The following is an 18,854-nucleotide window of genomic DNA, read 5'->3' as shown; positions in this document are numbered from 1 at the left end:
ACATTATGTTAAGTGAAATAAGTCAGACAGAGAAAGACAAATACCATATGATCTCACTTATATGTGGAATCTAAAGAAAAGAATAAATGAATGAACTAATCAGAAATAGTCTCAGAGACATAGAGGAAAAACTGAGGGTTGCTAGATGGGAGGGGGGATGGGGATAAGGAAGTAGGTGAAGGGATTATAAAGCACAGTCAGTATCCACAAGATGGCCACGGGATTACGAAAATCAATTCAGGGAATGTAATCAATAATGTTGTAAAGATTTTATAGGGTAGCCAATGGACACTTGTTTCATTAGGGAGACCACATCAGGGATGATGTCGATGCCTGATCACTGCACTGTACACCTGAAGGTGAAGCTGAACAATACTGAATGTCAACTACAATTTTATATATATATATATAAAGAAGCGGAGTACAGCATTAGGAATAGAGACAGTGGAAATGTATAGCTGTGTGTGATGTCAGAGGGATAGTGGATGGGGGGAAGGGGGGTTGTCACTGTGTGAGGGATATAAATGATAAATGTCTAACTATTTAGAAACAGCAACAACAAAAAACCTTCTATTGTGTGAAGCCACTCTATACTCCTGGAATTGTTTGTTACAGCAATGAGCCTGCCCTAGTACATAAAATAATTACAGGCTACCATCAGCAAGATCCAGATATATGTAATCAAGTTTATTTTCAGAGAATGGAAAAATATAGCACCCTTTAGAGTTAATACAAGCAACTGATGATGAGTCCTGAGCACCCATAACAGTGCCTGACACACAGTAAAATATCAATAAATGTTTGCTGAATGAAAGTTGGATGATGAGAGACTAAATTAACATGGCAATTAATTGGCTGCAGTTGGTCCTACGACAGCAGTAAAGTGATCAAAATTAAAACTAAGCCCTTAGCATTGAAAGAAGAACAAGAAAACAAGTGGGTTGGGACCAGAAGTTGAGCTACCGCATTTCCAGACCAGCCTGAAATCGATACTGTTTATGTGAGTGACACTAAGCTTTTAGGTGGAAGCCACTCATCTGGGTGGCAAACCCATCGTCAGCTCTTACCAGCATGATGAAAGAGAACTCCAAATTTCATTGATGTGGTTGTACAAAGAATAGTGTCTCGAAAAATACATGATTCACTTCTACCCAGAGATGTGCACTTTCTGTGTTTTTAATTTTGTCACATGAATTATAACTCTATTACGAGATTAGTACAGGGCACAGCTTTTTGTTAGAATGAAAGCTCCCTTTTTGTTTATTTTTTTCTAACTTATAAAGTAGCCAGCAGTGATGTGCCACTTCCTGTCTGCGTCTCGGTCTCTTTTTGCCCTCTGCTACAAAATCTATTGACTTGGTCTTTGCATACCATCTGAGAGCCGTACATGGGCAAGTGATCTGAAAACAAAGCACGTGAATTTGTAAACAGAAGTGGAAAAATACCTTTTAAAGAAGCTTACTCTAGCAGAAGACGGTCTTTGTGATGGGCATAATTGACTACCAATTACATTTCACAGCAGACCTAGCTAAGATATTACATACGCATAAGGGCAAAGAAAGGCAATTTCTTTTTTTTTTTTTTTTAAGTTTTCTTTAGAACAGATGAGTAAGGAGGGAAGCACAGACAGCAGTAGAGAAGAAAATTGTCTTTTGTGTTGGTAAGTGTAAAGATCCTCCATCTATTTGATTCTTCCATTCCCTGCACATGTTTGTGGATGAAAACGTAGTAAAAACAAGAATTTAGAACGAACAACAATTGCAAAGGAGGCCTGAGAGCCAAACTGGATTGTTTTTTTATGAGTGCCATGATGGACAAAGGTTGGAAAGCTCTGCCATAAATTACTTAGTGAGAACTAGCCTTACTAACTTGACCTTATGTAGAGAGACAGTCCAGAAGCCCCAAATTCACTGAGCCCTCCTGTCTCTAACGCATGTGCTGAACCCTCGGCCTGAAATAGCCTCCATTTTCCTCTCCTGCCTTGATAGGCTTCTGCTCACTGTTGACTTAGTAACTCTTAGTCACCATTGGGGTCTCAGTTCCGATGTTCGCAGGTGTCAAACTGCTCCCATTCCCCCTTCCCCAGCACCAGTGGTTTCCACTGAGCGCCTCAGGAGCAGAGAGCATTGTGGCTTAGTCATATGTAATCATACACGGACAACAGGCTGCCTTTCTTCCAGACCCTGAGCTTCTTCAGGGCAGAGGCTGTGAACTTCATCTTGTTATCCAGACGGCTACTTAATGTTTGTTCCATAAATAAGTATGTCACACTTTCAAACTTCAGGTGGAAGGAAGAGAGTCGAAACCATGGCCATGGGGTTCCCACATACCACAACCTCCCGGACACAGCCGGCTAGGGAGTCTGAGTCTCACAGTCCCTTTTTATTCCTTGATATTGTTGGTACACTCCTTTGTGGAGATACTATCTTTTTCTCTGATCACAACCCTGCATATTACAAATAAAAACCTGCCTCCAGATCTGGCTGGCTTTTAAGAGATAACCTCTGAGCTCTTGGAATGTTTTGTAAGATCAGAGTGTGTTTGCATGCCTGAGGGCTTGGGCCAGGCTGTACAATTGTTACCTAACAGGGTGATTTATGGTGAACACCAGCTCGGCTCTGGGTTGGGGGCTGGGGTCTGAGTAGCTGAGCTCAGTCACATGGGCTCTGCCTGCCGAGTGACTGACCTCCAGCCAAACTCCTAGATACCAAGGCTGCATGAGCTTCCCCGATTGGCAACCCTTTGCATATGTTGTTGCACATTGTTGCTGACAGAATTAGGCATATCCGCATGTGACACCACTGAGAGGGGACACCTAGGAGCTTGTGTCTGGTTTCTCAAGGACTTTGCCCCATGTGCCTTCTCCCTTTGCTGATTCTATTCCATATCCTTTCACTGAATTAACTGTAACTGTAACTATACCAGCTTCTAAGCCCTGTGAGTCCTAGTGAATCATCAAACCTGAGGGTGGTCTTAGGGACTCCTGACACCCCCCACCCCCGATTCAGATACTATGACTTAGTAGTGTGGTATGTGAAAACAAATAGTTATGGAGAGCAGGAAGGGGAGATCCTGGGAAGGTGTTTTAGGGACAGAGTACAATTGGTTCTTTTAGAAAGTTGGGTCTTTCTTTCCACTTTGCTGGGATTGTGTGGTTAGAGCCAGAATTGACATGGCTGGGGCAAACTCTCAGCTTTGCTACTTTTGACACAAAATGCATCTCTATGTACCCAAGGGAAGGGGAGGAAGTAAATAAAGAGTAAGGATATATAACTGGCAATTTAGTAGATTTGGGGGTTCTGACTCCACTCAGGGCAGCTTGTCCATCAGCCTTCCCAGGACAGGTCCCACTGGGCAGCAGGAAAGGCAGACTTGCAGGGGAGCGAGAGGACAGCTGGCCCTTCTTAACCTTACTGGCCATGCCATCCCTTTAAGACCAAGGACATATCTTTACATATTCCATTTGATAAACTCTTGAAATTAGCACTTAGAATCTCTGAGTTAATTAATCAGGTGGGTTTGGGACCTGGAATTTCAGGGCTCGTCTCCTGATGCCGCTGTTTGCCTGCTGTGTGACTCTCGGCAGGTAACTTCTGCTCCTCAGTTTCCTCATCTGTGTCTGGACAGGAGCTGGAACCTAGTAAGTGCTCAGTGAATGCCAGCTACTGTTGCTGGTTTCCATTCTGGATCCATCTAATAACCAGCTGGAGAGCTACCTGAACTGGATATTTGGGAAGAGGTTTATGCTGCCTAAAATAGCTTCATGGAGCTAAAACAAGGAAAAGGGACTGGACCTAGGTCAGCAATTTTGTGAGTTGATTATAGAAATTGCACTTAAATACCATTTCTTACATATTCTAGTCAAGGAAAAGGATTTCTTTAGGGCAAATAGGTTGGGCGGTATCCCCTGGTGGTTTTTCTCCTCCTTCCCTCCCCCTGTGCTTCTATTCTGACTCCTGGCAGCCACTGCTTGCCTGGGGACTGCAGGCATGCAGCTGGCCAGGCAGGACAAATTTCTTGCTTCACCAGACAAAGCAAGTGTGAGAATTAAGCGTATCCCTGTGTGACACCCCTGAGACCAAGAGGGCGAATGTAAAATAATAGAAACTTTAATCACAGGCAAACTCTAGGTTTAAAGTAGTCTCTTCTTTTGACATATTCAGGATATAATCCTCAAATGATAAAGCCTATTTTTACACAGATTTGAAAGGCCATAGGCCAGTTGTGTTTTCCAGAACATAATAACCTACATGAGTGTGCTGAGCGCCTGATGGCACATGGCTACCTTATATGACGTGGCTAGGCTGCCCACCATAGTACAGTTAAAAAAAATAACAAGGCATCATGGGGCATTTTATTTCTTTGGGGTCATAGGCTCCATTTCTAAATCCTTAAAAGTTTTGATAAAATTGACATGTGTAAATAAGTGAATAAAAGTTCCTAGCAAAGTTTCTTTGTCTTTAAGAAAAATTCAAATTATATTTAACAAAAAATGAAAACTGAAAATATAACACCCCATATTGGATAACACAGGTAAACAGCACCCATTTCTGAAGAGGAATTTGTTAATGGGTCTCCATAACATTGTAACGATGATATCCTTCGACCCTCTTCTGAGACTGGAATGCAGGATGTTAGCAAACTGGCCTATGGGCCGGATCCCACCTGTGGCCTGTTTTGGTATGGCCAGCAAGGTAAGGATGGTTTGCACAGTTTAAAAGCATTTGTTAAAAGAGAAAGAGGTGGAGGAGGGAGGAAGAAGAGACAGACTACTTGGGCCACAAGCCCCAATTTTTGCTATCTGGCCCTTTCCACAAGTTTACCTTCTCTGATATGACCTTAGGGATAATCTAAAACATGAAAAATCTACATGAACCAGGATGACCTTTGCAGTAGTTTTCTAGTCATTCAAAAGATCGGGAACAATCTAAATGCCCAGGATAGAAGAATGGTTATGTAACAATTAAGTAATTCGGGTAAAAAGATATTTCACCACAAGTATAAAGTGAGGGCAAGTGAAGACCATGGGTCTATGATGACCAAATTTGCCCATCTAAGGAGGACTTGGACAGCCATTGCTCACAGACATTTTCTCACTCTTCAGTGCTCAACGCAGATGTTGGATAAGCCAGACATTTTAAAATTTGATGATATTTTGCCTAGAACAGGAAGATCTTGAGTTGAGGGATAGACCCTGAAAGCTCCTGAAACCTGGGCTCTGGCTTTTAGAACCCTCGTAGGAGGGAGGTGACACCCAGCGTTGCACAACCTACTGGGGAGACGTTCTAGTTCAAGACACTGGTTTTTCTTTCTCTGAAGGAAGCTTCTCCTTTTCCTGGCAGCTCCCAGGACCCCACATTCTTCAGAGTCTGGTGTGGGTGGGTGAGATACTTATGCTCTTTAATGGAATTATATGTCTCTCCATAACTGGTGCAGTACGGCATGTTACATACATCTCATTATATGGGACTTATGTAGTTTCTCATTATATGGGACTTATGTGGTTATTTCTGTAAAAGTCTGGCTTCAGGGCCATGGCCAGGAATAAAATCAATATCACACTTTTGTTTTATTGAAAAGCATTGGATGTAGTTTACACCACTTGCCCTTTTCAGGGAAAGAGACAATGTCGATTGTTTCAGTCTTTCCAATGAAGAATTTGGGAGGAATTTCCTAACTCAGGCCATGTGCCAGTGATTTCTTAGCAGTTGAGCAAATCGCAGCTAAACACAGATCAGATCTCTCCCCTCGGTGACTCTAAACCCTGCCATGGTCTCTTGGTGCTTGTAAGATAACGTCCAAGCTCCTAGGTCTTGTCATAGTCTCTCCAGCCCACTGACCACAGTACCCCTCTTTCAGCCGTGCTGCCAACACGTGACACTCTTTCTTTCTTCTGCAGTTTCGCATGTTTGGAACCTACAACTTATATGTCACCTCCTCAGACAGTCCTTGGATGATTGCAGCAACCTATCAGTCCTGCCTCTGTCACTTCCATTCCCATAACCCTGTTTTATTTTCTTTGTAACACTTACATTATTTGAAATTATCCTACTAGTTTGTTTGCTTCCTATTTATTTACCTGTGTGTGTATGTATTTGTGCTTTTATTCTCCCCTCTCCTCCCTCACTAGAATGTATGCTTCTTGAGGGTAGGGACATATACCCCCAGCACTTAGAACATTGCTTAGAAGAGAGCCTGGCCCACTTTTTCCATCATGTGCCAGAGGACACCTCCTCAACTTTAGGATCCAACGGTCACCCTCCCAGACCCTCTCAGGAAAACGAGGACGCACCCTCCTCTGTGTTCTGCCGACAAAACTCAAAGTGGCTGTTGTGGTCAAGTGATGTATCAAGTACCCCACTCACCTGTGAGGAGCCTGCAGAGGTGAGGCCTGGACTCTCTATCTACAGCTCAGTCTGGCGTCTGGTAGGGGCAGACTTTTGTTGCCTGAATGAACAAATGAAGAAATCCACAGTTAGTTTCCCAATGTATACTTGTTATTATGTTGAGTTGACTTGAGTCTACAATTAGTCAATTCCTTTTTCTTAAACAGGAAGAAACAAAAAACACACATATTGCTATATTTATTATTCTAATATTATGCTGTCTCTATTAAGCAAATATTAATTTTACTCAGGTTTAAAAATACGAGCCTTTGTGGAGAAGGCAAGCTTGATTTATATTTGGTTTAGCTTTCTTTTTTCTTCCTTAACTCTCTTTCTAAACTTGATAGACAAACAAAACTCTAGAAATCATGTGAATGCATAATACTTTTAGCTGTTATTTCACTGTTATCCACCTTTTTCCCCCATTAAAGGCTTTTACAGTGCCATGGAAAATGGAGTTCTTGAAACAGCTTCAAAGAGTTCATTTCATTTTTCCATTAGATGAGATTGTATTCAGGCCAGACACCTCAGATACAAAGAACCAAGTTCGTCAGAGCCAGGGCTGCAGAGTGCCTGGCATAAAGGCTCGTGGGCAGACATTGTTTAGATGTCTGAGGTTTAAGATCCAACGAAGACGGCAAGATTGTTTGCTCATTCATCCCTTGTTCATCCATCCATTCGCCCATTCATATATCCCTTATTTAGTGACACCTCGCTTGAATACAGAAAAACTTGGGATGAATTATGCTCATGGACAAGAATCAATGAGCTTATAAAAGAGCAACTAACTTGGGAGAGGTTCACAGGTGGCTCAATTTCAGATTGGAGCTGCTCCCAAAGAAACAACTACATTTAAGGCTGTGGAGTTGGACCTGGGTTTGAATCCCAGCTCTGCCACTTAATCTCTGTGGGACCTTGGGTTTTGCCCAACTTTCCTTTTTTCTTTCTTTTTTTTTTTTTAATTATCAATAAAACTGCGGGGGGTTCCCCTTTTCTTTTAAGGTTGTTTTGGGAATTAAATACAGCAAAACTTGTAAGAGCTTGGGTTCAATGCCTGACAATTAGAATGGGCTAATAAATGTCAGCTAAAGGCAGTTTTGGGTACTTGAGTGAGTGGAATTGAGCTGTTGCAGTGACAGTCAGACATTCTTCTGAAACAGTCAGAAAATAAATTGATTTGTGATCCTGGTGAGTGGGCAGGTAATAAATGCATTGAGGAACTTTGCCAAAGAAACAGCTGATGTTTTTGGCACATGTTTTTAAAAATGGACTTCTGAAGATTCCTAGACTTGCCAAGAATGTGCTCAAAGTGGAAGAATGGAAGTTCATACAAGAGGAGGACGGCAAGAGAGGAAGGTGGTTGTGTCTTTCAGGTGCTTCGAAGGTCTGGATGTTCTCGGAGACACCTGGAGTCCTGCACAGGGCTGTTCTGTGAATGTGTGACTTAAAGAGAAATGGAGGTGAGTTCGAGCTAAGCCTCTGTAACACTGAGAAACAAGGCATTCACCCTTGGGGCCCATCCCTGGCTCCTCTCCGCACACCCCTGCTTGGAGACCTCACCCACAGCCCTCTCCAAGGGGCCTCTCCATGTTCACTGCTCCAGAAGTCGTACCCCTGCCTTGATGCTATGAGACCCATTTCTGTTCCCCTGGCAAATCCACACAAACATCCAATCGTCTAATCAGTCCTGCCCTCTGAAGGGCACTGCTCCTGGCTCACACAGAACATGTCAGGCCAAAGGTAGGGAGGGACACAGGGCCACAATTCCATAGTCACAACATTTGCTTGGAGCCAAGACTGAACTTTCCTCCATCTCTGTCAGCCTGTCTTCAACCCTCACTTCATTCTCCCTCTTCTCTTCTTTTGTCCGATAGCTTTGTGGCTCTTAGAGGGTTTTTTTTCCCCACCTTTGACATCTGACTTTAGACTGTCTGCCTGCATTCTCCTTCTAGTACCATGTGGCTCTAGCATCTTTCCTGGTATTTGCCCCTCCTGGCAGCTCTGGAAACTGAGACTGGACCTCGGCACACCCACTTCCCTCCAGAGAGGGTGCGTGGGTAAACGGTGATTTCTGTGTCGTGTTTCCTGGGGTCTCTGGGATACACTGCTTTTACCCTAGTCCTTCCCAAGGTGTGACATATTCAAGTCATCACAGGAGATATTCAACAAAACAAGGTCCCATGCTGAAATATGCTTAGAAACATTGAGAAATTTTGTACAGTCTCTCGTCCCTCGTGCAGAGTTACAGTATATCTGAGCCTGTTGTAGGCTCTGGAAACACCTGTTGTAAAGAGACCTTTTAACTCAGTGTTTCATAATTGTATTTGAGCAATACAAACATTTCTCCAGAAAGCACTTATGAACAACCCAGAGAACTAATGCCTCATGGAGAATGCTGCTTTCACTTTCTGTAAAGCTGATACTCCCGTGGGGAGACTGTCGCACCATCGCAGGGGCTGGGCCATACGGTTTTTCCACTTCGTCCTCACAACACCCCTGTGAAGTGGATAGTATTACACCATTTTATTGTATTCTGTTTTTAAGAAATTGCCAGACTGTCTTTCAATGTGGTTGTACCATTTACATTCCTGCCAGCAATGAGTAAGCTCCTGCTGCTGCACGTCCTTGTCAGCATTCGGTGCTGTTAGTAGTTTCTTCCAATTTAAGAGGGAAGTTGAGACTCAGACAGGTGAAGTACTGTGTTTCCCCGAAAATAAGACCTAACTGGAAAATAAGCCCTAGCATGATTTTTCAGGATGACATCCCCTGAACATAAGCCCTCATGTGTCTTTTGGAGCAAACTTTAATATAAGATCCGGTCTTATTTTTGGGGAAACACGGTAGTTTTGCAGAACTCATACTGCTAGTAATCTGCAGAGACTGGGTTTAACCCTGGGACTGCTGAGCCCTGAGCCGCTGGAGTCCCGTTGGGCACCACCAGTGTTCCCACCAGCAATTAGGGGTGAAGAACATGCTATCTTATGTCAAATCTCTTGGTGCCACCTGTCAGAAGGGCAGGAGAGGGGCAATGCCACTTCTCTGGAGAAGTGTCTTGGGCACCGAGGGATCCCACTCTGTGTTCCTGTGGGGACTGGTGAATCCAGCCTGTAGTCTCTGCTTCTAGGCCTTGCTTCTTCCTCTCTCTCACTGACCCACCTGCAGTCCACTTCTCACACCTGTCAGATGTATCTTCAAAAGATTTTTAACATTCTGACATTTTCATCACCACTGCCTTTGCTACTCAGAATTTATTGCCAGGATACATAAAGTCCCCTTAGCTGGTCACTTCCACGCCTGCTTCACTACAGTCTATCCTGTAATAACAAGAGTAGTTATTTTCAAATAAGAATTGCATCATGGCTTTTCATTTCTCAATAGTCTCCAAAAGCTTCCCATCACACCTTGAATCAAATTCAGTCTTTACCATCATCTGCATGAATCCAGCTTCTGCCAACATCTCTATCTTCAGGTTGCTCTCCCCTTTGTCAGTTTTACTGTGACCATGTTGGTTTCACCCCTGATTTGTGAGTGAGCCCAGCCAAGGTCAGCAGAGCCACCTAGCCAAGCTCCTAGACACATGGGCAGCTCAAGTTCAGTGTTGTATTCTACAGAGGTTTTGTGATCGCTTGTTATAGGCACCATTGGGCGATAAAGAGCCATTGGGCTGGCTTCCTTTACTCATGTTTGACTGCCTCCTACTCAAAGTGGCAGTTGCTGATTGTCCCGTCACTTTGTTTCTTCTCTATGTTTTTATTATTTTATTTTTCGATAAAATAAACTTTATTTTATTTATATTATTGCTTTATTCCTACTTCTTTAGGAATACTTCATTTCAATTTCTTTGCTTTAGTTTCTTTGAGCAGTTAGTATTACTTAAAGTGATAGTACATACTTATCATCCACTTATCAACTGTCAATCTCAGTAAATTACCAGAGGGCAGGGATTTTATTTTATTCATCATATATCTCCAGGGCTATAAGAATGCTTGTGCAAATGAGAGGCTCAATAAAAATTTGTTGAATAAAGGCTAAAATTAAATTATTTTTATGTCACCCTGAGGAGATTTTCTCCGATACCTGCTTACTCCTACTCAATAATGACATACTCAGGCTTGGTACTTCTGTACTTCGTAGTACGTCCCTCTCTTAGCAATTTCATACTGTTTGCCTATTAATCTGTGTTCTTCTCTAGACTATGCGTTCCTAGAGACCAGGACCTCTGTGTTGGTCATCATTTTATCCCTAGAGCTTACCATAAAGTCATGGTACACAGCAGTGGTCGCCAAATATTTTCTGAAGGTATGAGTATATATACTACATATATATACATATATATATATATATATACATATATATTTATGTATTTATACTCGTACATTCAGCATGTAGTCAGCGCATTCTGGGGTGAATGACATTAGCTGTTATATTAAGGGAATAAGCAAATAGAGAGAAAACTACCCTAAAAGGAGAATGAGATTCCTTGTGCTCTTTTGTTTGATTTGCACAGTTTATTTTATGGAAATTGAAAATGTTACTTGTAGTTGGCTGAACTGTCTACCCACAGATGATTTAAAATGGTCCCTGAAGAGGGATGACGCAGAAAAACAAGAATAATTGTTGTTGATACATGAATTATGCTCTTCAAGGACACTCAGCAGCCTCTTTATCAGTTGCATCAGGCTCCTCTAAGTTACTGTATTTATGATGTGGACTTGAATTCAGAAGGCTAAATATAGCACCAGAGCCCCAGGCAATTTATAGGAGCCATGGCCAAAAGTTTATCTCCTGTTTTCCATCAAGCACCCATTTGAGCCAGTCCCTCTTGTATTGGCTTATCTGGATAAACCAAGAGCAATGAATATTTTATTAACTATATCCTTATTTAAGGTTAAAAAGCACCCCCACCTGTGACTTACAGTGTAGAACATATTCAAAGCAGGGTTTAGGGCTTTTCGTTTTTATCACTTTTCTCCTTTCTTCCTTCCCTCTTTTTTCCAAAGGGATTGGCTTCAATTGTTTTCATACAAAAGCTGTTTCCCCTGTGTTGGTAGTTTATCTATGAGCCCTGCCTCACCTGTGCATGCATGGTAGTTTGAGCCGCTGCCCTCCCTCCTTCTTTTCCTCCCTCCCTCCTTCCTTCTTTCCTTCTTTCCTTCCTTCCTTCCTTCCTTCCTTCCTTCCTTCCTTCCTTCCTTCCTTCCTTCCTTCCTTCCCTCCCTTCTCCTTCCCTCCCTTTCCTCTTCCACCTTCTCTTCCTCTCCTTCTTCTCCTCCTCTTCCTCTTTCTCTGTCTCTTGTACTAGAGCCTCATTAAATGAGTAGAAATAGCACCCAAACAGTCATTAAATCACTTGACAGTGAGGTTACTATCTAGGTCTAGGCAGAAGTCAGCCTCTATTCAAAGGGCAAATAGTAAAAGCAAGGCTGTGCTGGCTTGGAAAAGCCTACAGCTTTGGCCAATTTGGGAAAAAGTCCAGTGTCATGGTGTGAAGATGTCATCTGTGCCATTGTCTCCTCAGTAGGACCCAGACTGAGTACTAGAAAGGCTCTCAGGCAGAGGTACTTCAGGAGTACAACAGGCAGAGTCTCAATCAGAGCGGTAATAATAACTACCAGCACAGAAATGACCCCCTAAAGACAAGGGGAAAAGGCAGAGAGATTTGAAAATAAGATGAAGGTAGGCAATTCAGAAGATGCAGATTTCCATAAACTTCAGAAAAAACAGTCAGAATAAGAATTTGTCATGGTGACGCTAGGCATTTCCAAAAGGATTGGGGTTCCTATTCCAAGTGACTAAAAGCTTATCCTTCTGGAGAAAGAAAGGGTCACTCATCAGCTTTCCAAAGCCTATTGAAAAATATCTGTGTTTAACTCTTACTCAGTATTCATCAGGCATCCACTTCTCATTCTAGTTTGCTTTCCTCAGCAGACTTGCATGCTCAGAAGTAGTGCCCTCTGGTAGTGTTGTGATTCATGGCCCAGGTCCTTCTCTCATTATAATTTAGTAAACTAGTAATTGGTTTCCTGTTACCAGCCAGTCCTGTGTGAATTTGGGTGATAATGTTACACTGAGGCCCAAGCTGGGGCAAGGCTAGCACCAAAATAATTAGGGCTAGTTTTCCACATCAATAGTGTATACAGGATATGTTAAGGGGTCTGCAAAGTCCTTCTAAACCAAAATTATCTTTCAGATATTCTGTTATAATATCTGAAATCCTATTTTTATTTTTATTTTTTTAATTTTTATTTATTTATTTTTTAAAGATTTTATTGGGGAAGGGAAACAAGACTTTATTGGGGAACAGTGTGTACTTCCAGGCCTTTTTTCCAAGTCAAGTTGTTGTCCTTTCAATCTTAGTTGTGGAGGGTGCCGTTCAGCTTCAAGTTGTTGTCCTTTCAGTCTCAGTTGTGGAGGGCGCAGCTCAGCTCCAGGTCCAGTTGCTGTTTCTAGTTGCAGGGGGCGCTGCCCACCATCCCTTGCGGGAGTCGAGGAGTTGAACCGGCAACCTTGTGGTTGAGAGCCCACTGGCCTATGTGGGAATCGAACCAACAGCCTTCGGAGTTAGGAGCATGGAGCTCTAACCGCCTGAGCCACCGGGGTGGCTCTCTGAAATCCTATGTTTAGATTTGTGCTATTAGAATGTAGTTCTAGAAGTTGCCATCATTCAAATTCAATTCAACTTCACAAACTCTTATTGGGTCAACCTTTAGTGCAAAGCAGTGTGAAGAGTGCTTTGAGTAAAAGAACAAAAGGAAAAATAGGGTGATGTTAAAATAAGTTGACCGCTCTTAAGAGCCATAAAACAAATAGTTAAGATACAGTGAAAAGTTAGTACATATATAAAATACTCAAAGGAGTGATAAAAATCGTTATGCAATAAAAATTCTAAGAACTAAGTGATCAGGGGGGCTGGAGTTGCCAGACATATGACTTGGAATTGGAAGACCAAGTAGCCAATCATAGTCACCAATAATTTAGGCTTGATCTGTATTAGCTCTCCAGTCTCCCTGGAAAGAATAGAAGGATTTAGAGTGGATCTGATGGCACTGCCCAGGGTACAAAACAATCAGACAAGCCTGGCTGGGAGGCCCCAGGACAAATACCGAGGGGCTGAACTGTGACTTAACCAGAAAGTTTCCAAGGGCACATCTGTTTGACCATTTGCACAGGGATGTCAGAGTTTTATTGAATTGTGACCTGGGGGTTATTTGATGCACTTAACCCTCTGAATAAGTACCAGAGTGAGCAGTGGAGTAGCCCTATGCATAACCTGTAAAGTCCTTGGAAATCATGAAGTAAAAGGCAAACTGGAAGTGGTTACTGTTAACATGCTGTGAGCAAATTGTTGTGTACTGTACGTTTGTGTGTCCCTCCCATCCCTGGCTAGTCACATTGATCCCCTAACTGCTAATGTGATGATATTTGGAGATGGGACCTTTGAAAGGTAATTATGATTAGCTGAGGCCATGATGGCGGAGCCCCCGCAATGAGATTAGTTTCTTTATAAGAAAAGAAAGAGACTAGAGCCCCTCTCTCTCTGCACCATGTGAGGACACAGCCAGAAGGCAGCCATCTGCCAACCAGGAAGAGGGTCTTCACTACACAAGGTATCTGCTGGCACCTTGCTCTTGGGCTTCTTAGTCTCCAGAACTCTGGGAAATACATGTTTGATGTTTTAGTCATCCAGTCTGTGGTATTTGTTACAGCAGCCTGAACTAAGACACAAATCAGTACAAAACATGCTGTGAAAGGAATTGCATTCCTTCAGCATTTACCAAAGGAGAACTCACAACCAAGATGTGGTGTTGCTTGACAGGAAAAGAAACTCCTGTTTCTAGCTTTCCAGTCAACTTGACTATGAGATCGGAGTTTTCACACTTGAAACGTTCTTTGGGTTGAAATCGTCATTACCAGGCAGGGGAAGAGGAAGTCGTTATGGACCCTGTGGGACTCAGGAGGGCATTTAGGTCATTTCACCCAGGTCATTACCATTCTCTTCCTACTCCTTTGAAAGGAACAGAGGCTTTGACGTCAGATGCAGGTGACTCATCCTTCCTCTCAGGGCCTCTGGCTGGGATTTGCAGGCTCCCTTTGCAGCAACGACTTTGTTAGTCATTCATTAAAAGAAAACACACACACACACAAACCAGCATATTGGAAAAGCTGAAGGGAAATGCTTGGATGAACAAGTGATTAAATTTCTTTTTTCATTAGAAAAAACTTACTTGCTTGCTCACAAAAGCAGCCTCATCCAGTACCAGGCACCCTAAGGGCTCACAAGTAAATTCTTGTTGATTGACTGACAAGAGGATCTGCTGGGTCCTTGTAAAACTTGGCATTGAAACTTAATTTTCAGCTATGATTATGTGATCGGTACACAGGCATTTGTGCCTATTTACTCCTCTATAGGAGGGAACGTCCACACTGATTCATGTCTGACCCCACTTCCACGAACATTCTGAAAAGGGTAATGAATAAGGCCCTTTGTGGAATTTTATCTGCATGGGCGCATGTGGGATTCAGTGCAAAGAAAGTTGAATTGTGATCTAAGAACTAGTCTTCATTTTGCTCCAGGAAGCCCCAAGCAAGCGTTCAACCCATTTGAGAACCTGCTGGGGGGTTGGGGTGGGGGGAGTCTCCTTATTTGCTAGCAATGTAGAGGAACAATCAAGAATGAAGGACAAGAGAGTGTTAGTCCTAGATTTCTCCAACCTGAGACAGGATGTATCATTTTTGCTTTGCTCCTATTTAACTAGTCGGGAATCTGAGACCCGTAGAGGGATGGTGAATTAGCCACTGATGTCTAGGAACTCTGGCCTAAGCCCTCTTTTCTTTCCCCTCTTCAGTGATCTCCATGGCTTTACATGCCATCTACATGTGGATTAGTCTTATATATTTCTATCTAATCCTAAGCACCAACTGCATGTGTTCAACTTTACACATTCACATGAAGGTCCAATAAGTATTTCAAACTTCACATTCAAACTACAACTCATGACTTCTTCCCCCACTCCCCCGAACTTGCTCCTCCTTTGTCTCCCTGAGGAGGGACCACCATTTGTAGTTTTCTAAGTCAAAAAGGTGAGGAATCATACTTGATTTCTCTGTTCTTCTCATTCCCTATATCCAGATCATTAGCAAGACTTTTTCATTTCTATCTCTATTCCCTTCTCGCCACGTCCAATGTCAGTGCCCTCATATAAACCTCAACCACTTTTTATGGGGTTGACAGCAGTAACCCTGCACTGGTCTCTCTTTCACTCTTGACTTCTGTAATCTATTCTCCAATGTGAAAGTTAACATGGAATTCTAAAAATATTAATCAGATCTTATTACTCTGGTTCTTGCTTTAAAATGCCCACTGGCTTCTCACCATCCTGCAGATGACACTCAAGCCTCCCACCATGGCAGGAGGATCTTACGGGACCTGATTTATCGCATTTCACTTTCACCTCCTTGCTCTGGCCTCTCTCAGTGTCTCCCAAACACCAATCTTGTCCTACCTCAAGATACTTGCACTTGCTATTTCCGCTGCTGGAAATGTTTTCCCTACCTCTTCACACATCTTTTGATTCTTTTGATTCACTCTTTTCCATCTTTTGATTCAGTTCTCTGAGCCCTCCCTCAAGAAGCCATTTATGAATACTTTTTCTAAATCAGTGTTCCTGGCCCATATCCAATTCTTGTGTATGACATCACTTAATTTAATACCTTTGCACAATTAATCACAAATAGCAATTATCCAGCTTATTTATTTACTTTTAATTGAATTTCTACCATCTCCCTGCCTCTTTCCAAGTAAATTGTCAGCATTATGTGAACAAGAGCCTTGTCTGTCTTTAAGGAGGCAGTACGGAGCAGTGGTTAAGCTCTCATGCTCTAGAGACAGATTCTTGGATTCAAAGCCCAGCTTTACCACTTAGTAGATATGTGCCCCTGGGAAAATTGTTTGATGCCCTGTCCTCATCAGTAAAATGAAGACAGTGAATGGACTTGCCTTCTAAAATTGTTGTGAAGAGTTCACTACCCATAAGACATCCCTGGTACAATGGTACATCGTCCAATGGTACATCGACAGCAAATATTAACTGTCACTATTGTTTACGACATACTCGTACCTGTTTAACACGCATTTGCTAAATGACCAATACATTGATGTTATGTATTCAAGAAAGTCTTCTGCTATGTCACAGATCAGATTTTAGAATACACATTGAAAGGGGTTCCTACCTGGGAGCTGAACAGTCGAATCATTCCAGGAAGCTCCGCAGAAACAGTCTGGGAGAGCTGCAGCTGTGGAGAGAGGTTGGAGGCAGCATGTTGAAAGGGAAAATGATAGTAATGGAAGCCTGAGTTTATTTAGTACTCGTTCTGTGTTAAGTACTGTGACCCATTTTTCTTTTTTTTTCCCCTTCAAAATTACTGATGCATTACTGCGAAGTTATATGCTGAAGTATTTCGTATGATTCCTTGTTATACCAACCTTCCTCTTCACAGAAGCTATATATGACCCATTCCCCTGTCCTAATACTCTGCTTATCCTTTACCCCCACACCTACCTACAACTTACCCATCTTCAAGTCTCAACTACAATGCCATTTTCTTGAGAAACTTCATCTGACCCTAATGGAATGTTCCAGGCCTCCCAGTAATATATGCTCACCATGCCATCTACCTTAACTTTTTTGCATGTACCATAGCTTACATTAATTTAAGTGATTATTTAATTAATCTGTCTCCCTGAGTAGATTCTACCCTTCGTGGGGCCAGGTTTCTGTCTTGTTTTTCTCACTAATATATCCCCAAAGCCCAGCAACACCCCTTCCCAATGGTTGTCATGTAGGAAATACTGAATAACTGGGCATCGATACTGCAGCAGAATGAATCTCCTCCTAAACCCAACTGTGACTCTTCTTGGAAGATTGAAAAATTCAAAAGCCAGTTTTATGTGAATTGACTCTTTGTGCTTATCAACTCCCATGCTTCTTACTTCCTTCCCAACTGAAAGTAACCCGAGATAATGATGAAAAACAAAATTTGTCCTGAGCGCTAGAAGAAAAGAGAAGTTACAAAAAGAAGAAATTGAAGAGAGATAGCAGTGGGAAATGAAAGATAAAACTAGAAAACGTTTTAGCATCTTTAAAGTTTTATTCCAATGAGAATATTTTTTAAAAATCATAATCATATTTTTCTCTTTGAAACTAAACTGACACTGTGTCATCTGACTTTTTCACAGAGTAACGGGTGCGTTTATTATAACATCTTTGGAAGAAAAGTTTGATTTACTTTTAAATTTTAAATGGCAGTAAAGACGAATTCTGTTGACAACATCAAACTTAAAAATGAAAAAATAGCTCTAGTCTAATTAACATTATTTCTTATGCGTCCAGCTCAGTTAAAAACCAAGGAAATCAAGAAAAAAGAATCAGAAAATAGTAGTATTTTTAATTATCACTTGATGACAAAGGTCATTCCCATTAAAATAAGAATGACTTTAATTCATCATGAACCACACAAATGGTTTACAACTTTTGATTATTCATGCCAGTGATGTCCACTAGGGCTTATGAGGAAACTAGCTAGAAGGCTGATGGAACAAACGAAATAAAACAAAACAATATCACAATGATGAGAGTATTGTCAGAGAGGGCAAAATGAGGAAATGATCAAAACATGCTATTGTTTCCCACTCAATTGATGGTGTATGAAAAGGAGAAATGCTTCTATGGGGCGAGATCAGAGCACTGAGATAGTACCTGCAAGAGAAGTTCTGAAGGAAGCATGACAGGTTTAAATTCAAAGACAATTTGAAAGAGATTTATCAAGTCCGATTGTAAAAAGACCTATTTCAAATGTAAAGCCAAGTCTCTTGTCTGGAATTTGATTTATACCCCCCCTAGCTGTTAGCAAATTAATATTTCAAGCAGGGGTAAGATTTTTCAGAAGGACATATGAAAGATATATTTACCATTTGGGATTGGATCTAAGAACAATAAACTGAAATTACATTATTGATGAAGTTACTGAGGATGTCTTAACATGAATTGGAGCCAAAAAGAGAAGTTTACATAAGAAATTTTTTTCTGAACCAATGCTCATCCTGAAAAATATGGACTTATGTGAAGATAGAGAAATGGCAGAAAAAAAGTAACAGAAAGGAAAAAAACGAAATGAACCAAAACAAAGAACTTCAGAATAGGACCGGCACTCTCTTATCTTTTAAATTTTTTAAAAAGTTTTTTTTGGGGGGGTTATTTTTGCTTCTCTTTTATTTTAATTGATACAAGCAATTTAGGAACTTTATTTCTTCCACAGAAATATGTCTTTTTGAACTATCTATATCAGGGGTGTCCAAACTTTTTTCAACGGTTTTCACCAAGGGCCATATGCGGTAAAATACACAAACAGCCAGGCCACTCACTCGAGGTGAAGTACGTATTGCCTCACCTGGTTTATTTAAGTAAACTA

Source organism: Rhinolophus sinicus, linkage group LG01 (genome assembly GCF_036562045.2).
Source record: "Rhinolophus sinicus isolate RSC01 linkage group LG01, ASM3656204v1, whole genome shotgun sequence".
In the NCBI taxonomy this organism is placed as follows: domain Eukaryota; kingdom Metazoa; phylum Chordata; class Mammalia; order Chiroptera; family Rhinolophidae; genus Rhinolophus; species Rhinolophus sinicus.
The sequence above is the reverse complement of the archived record's forward strand: the minus strand, read 5'-3'. Positions refer to the sequence as shown.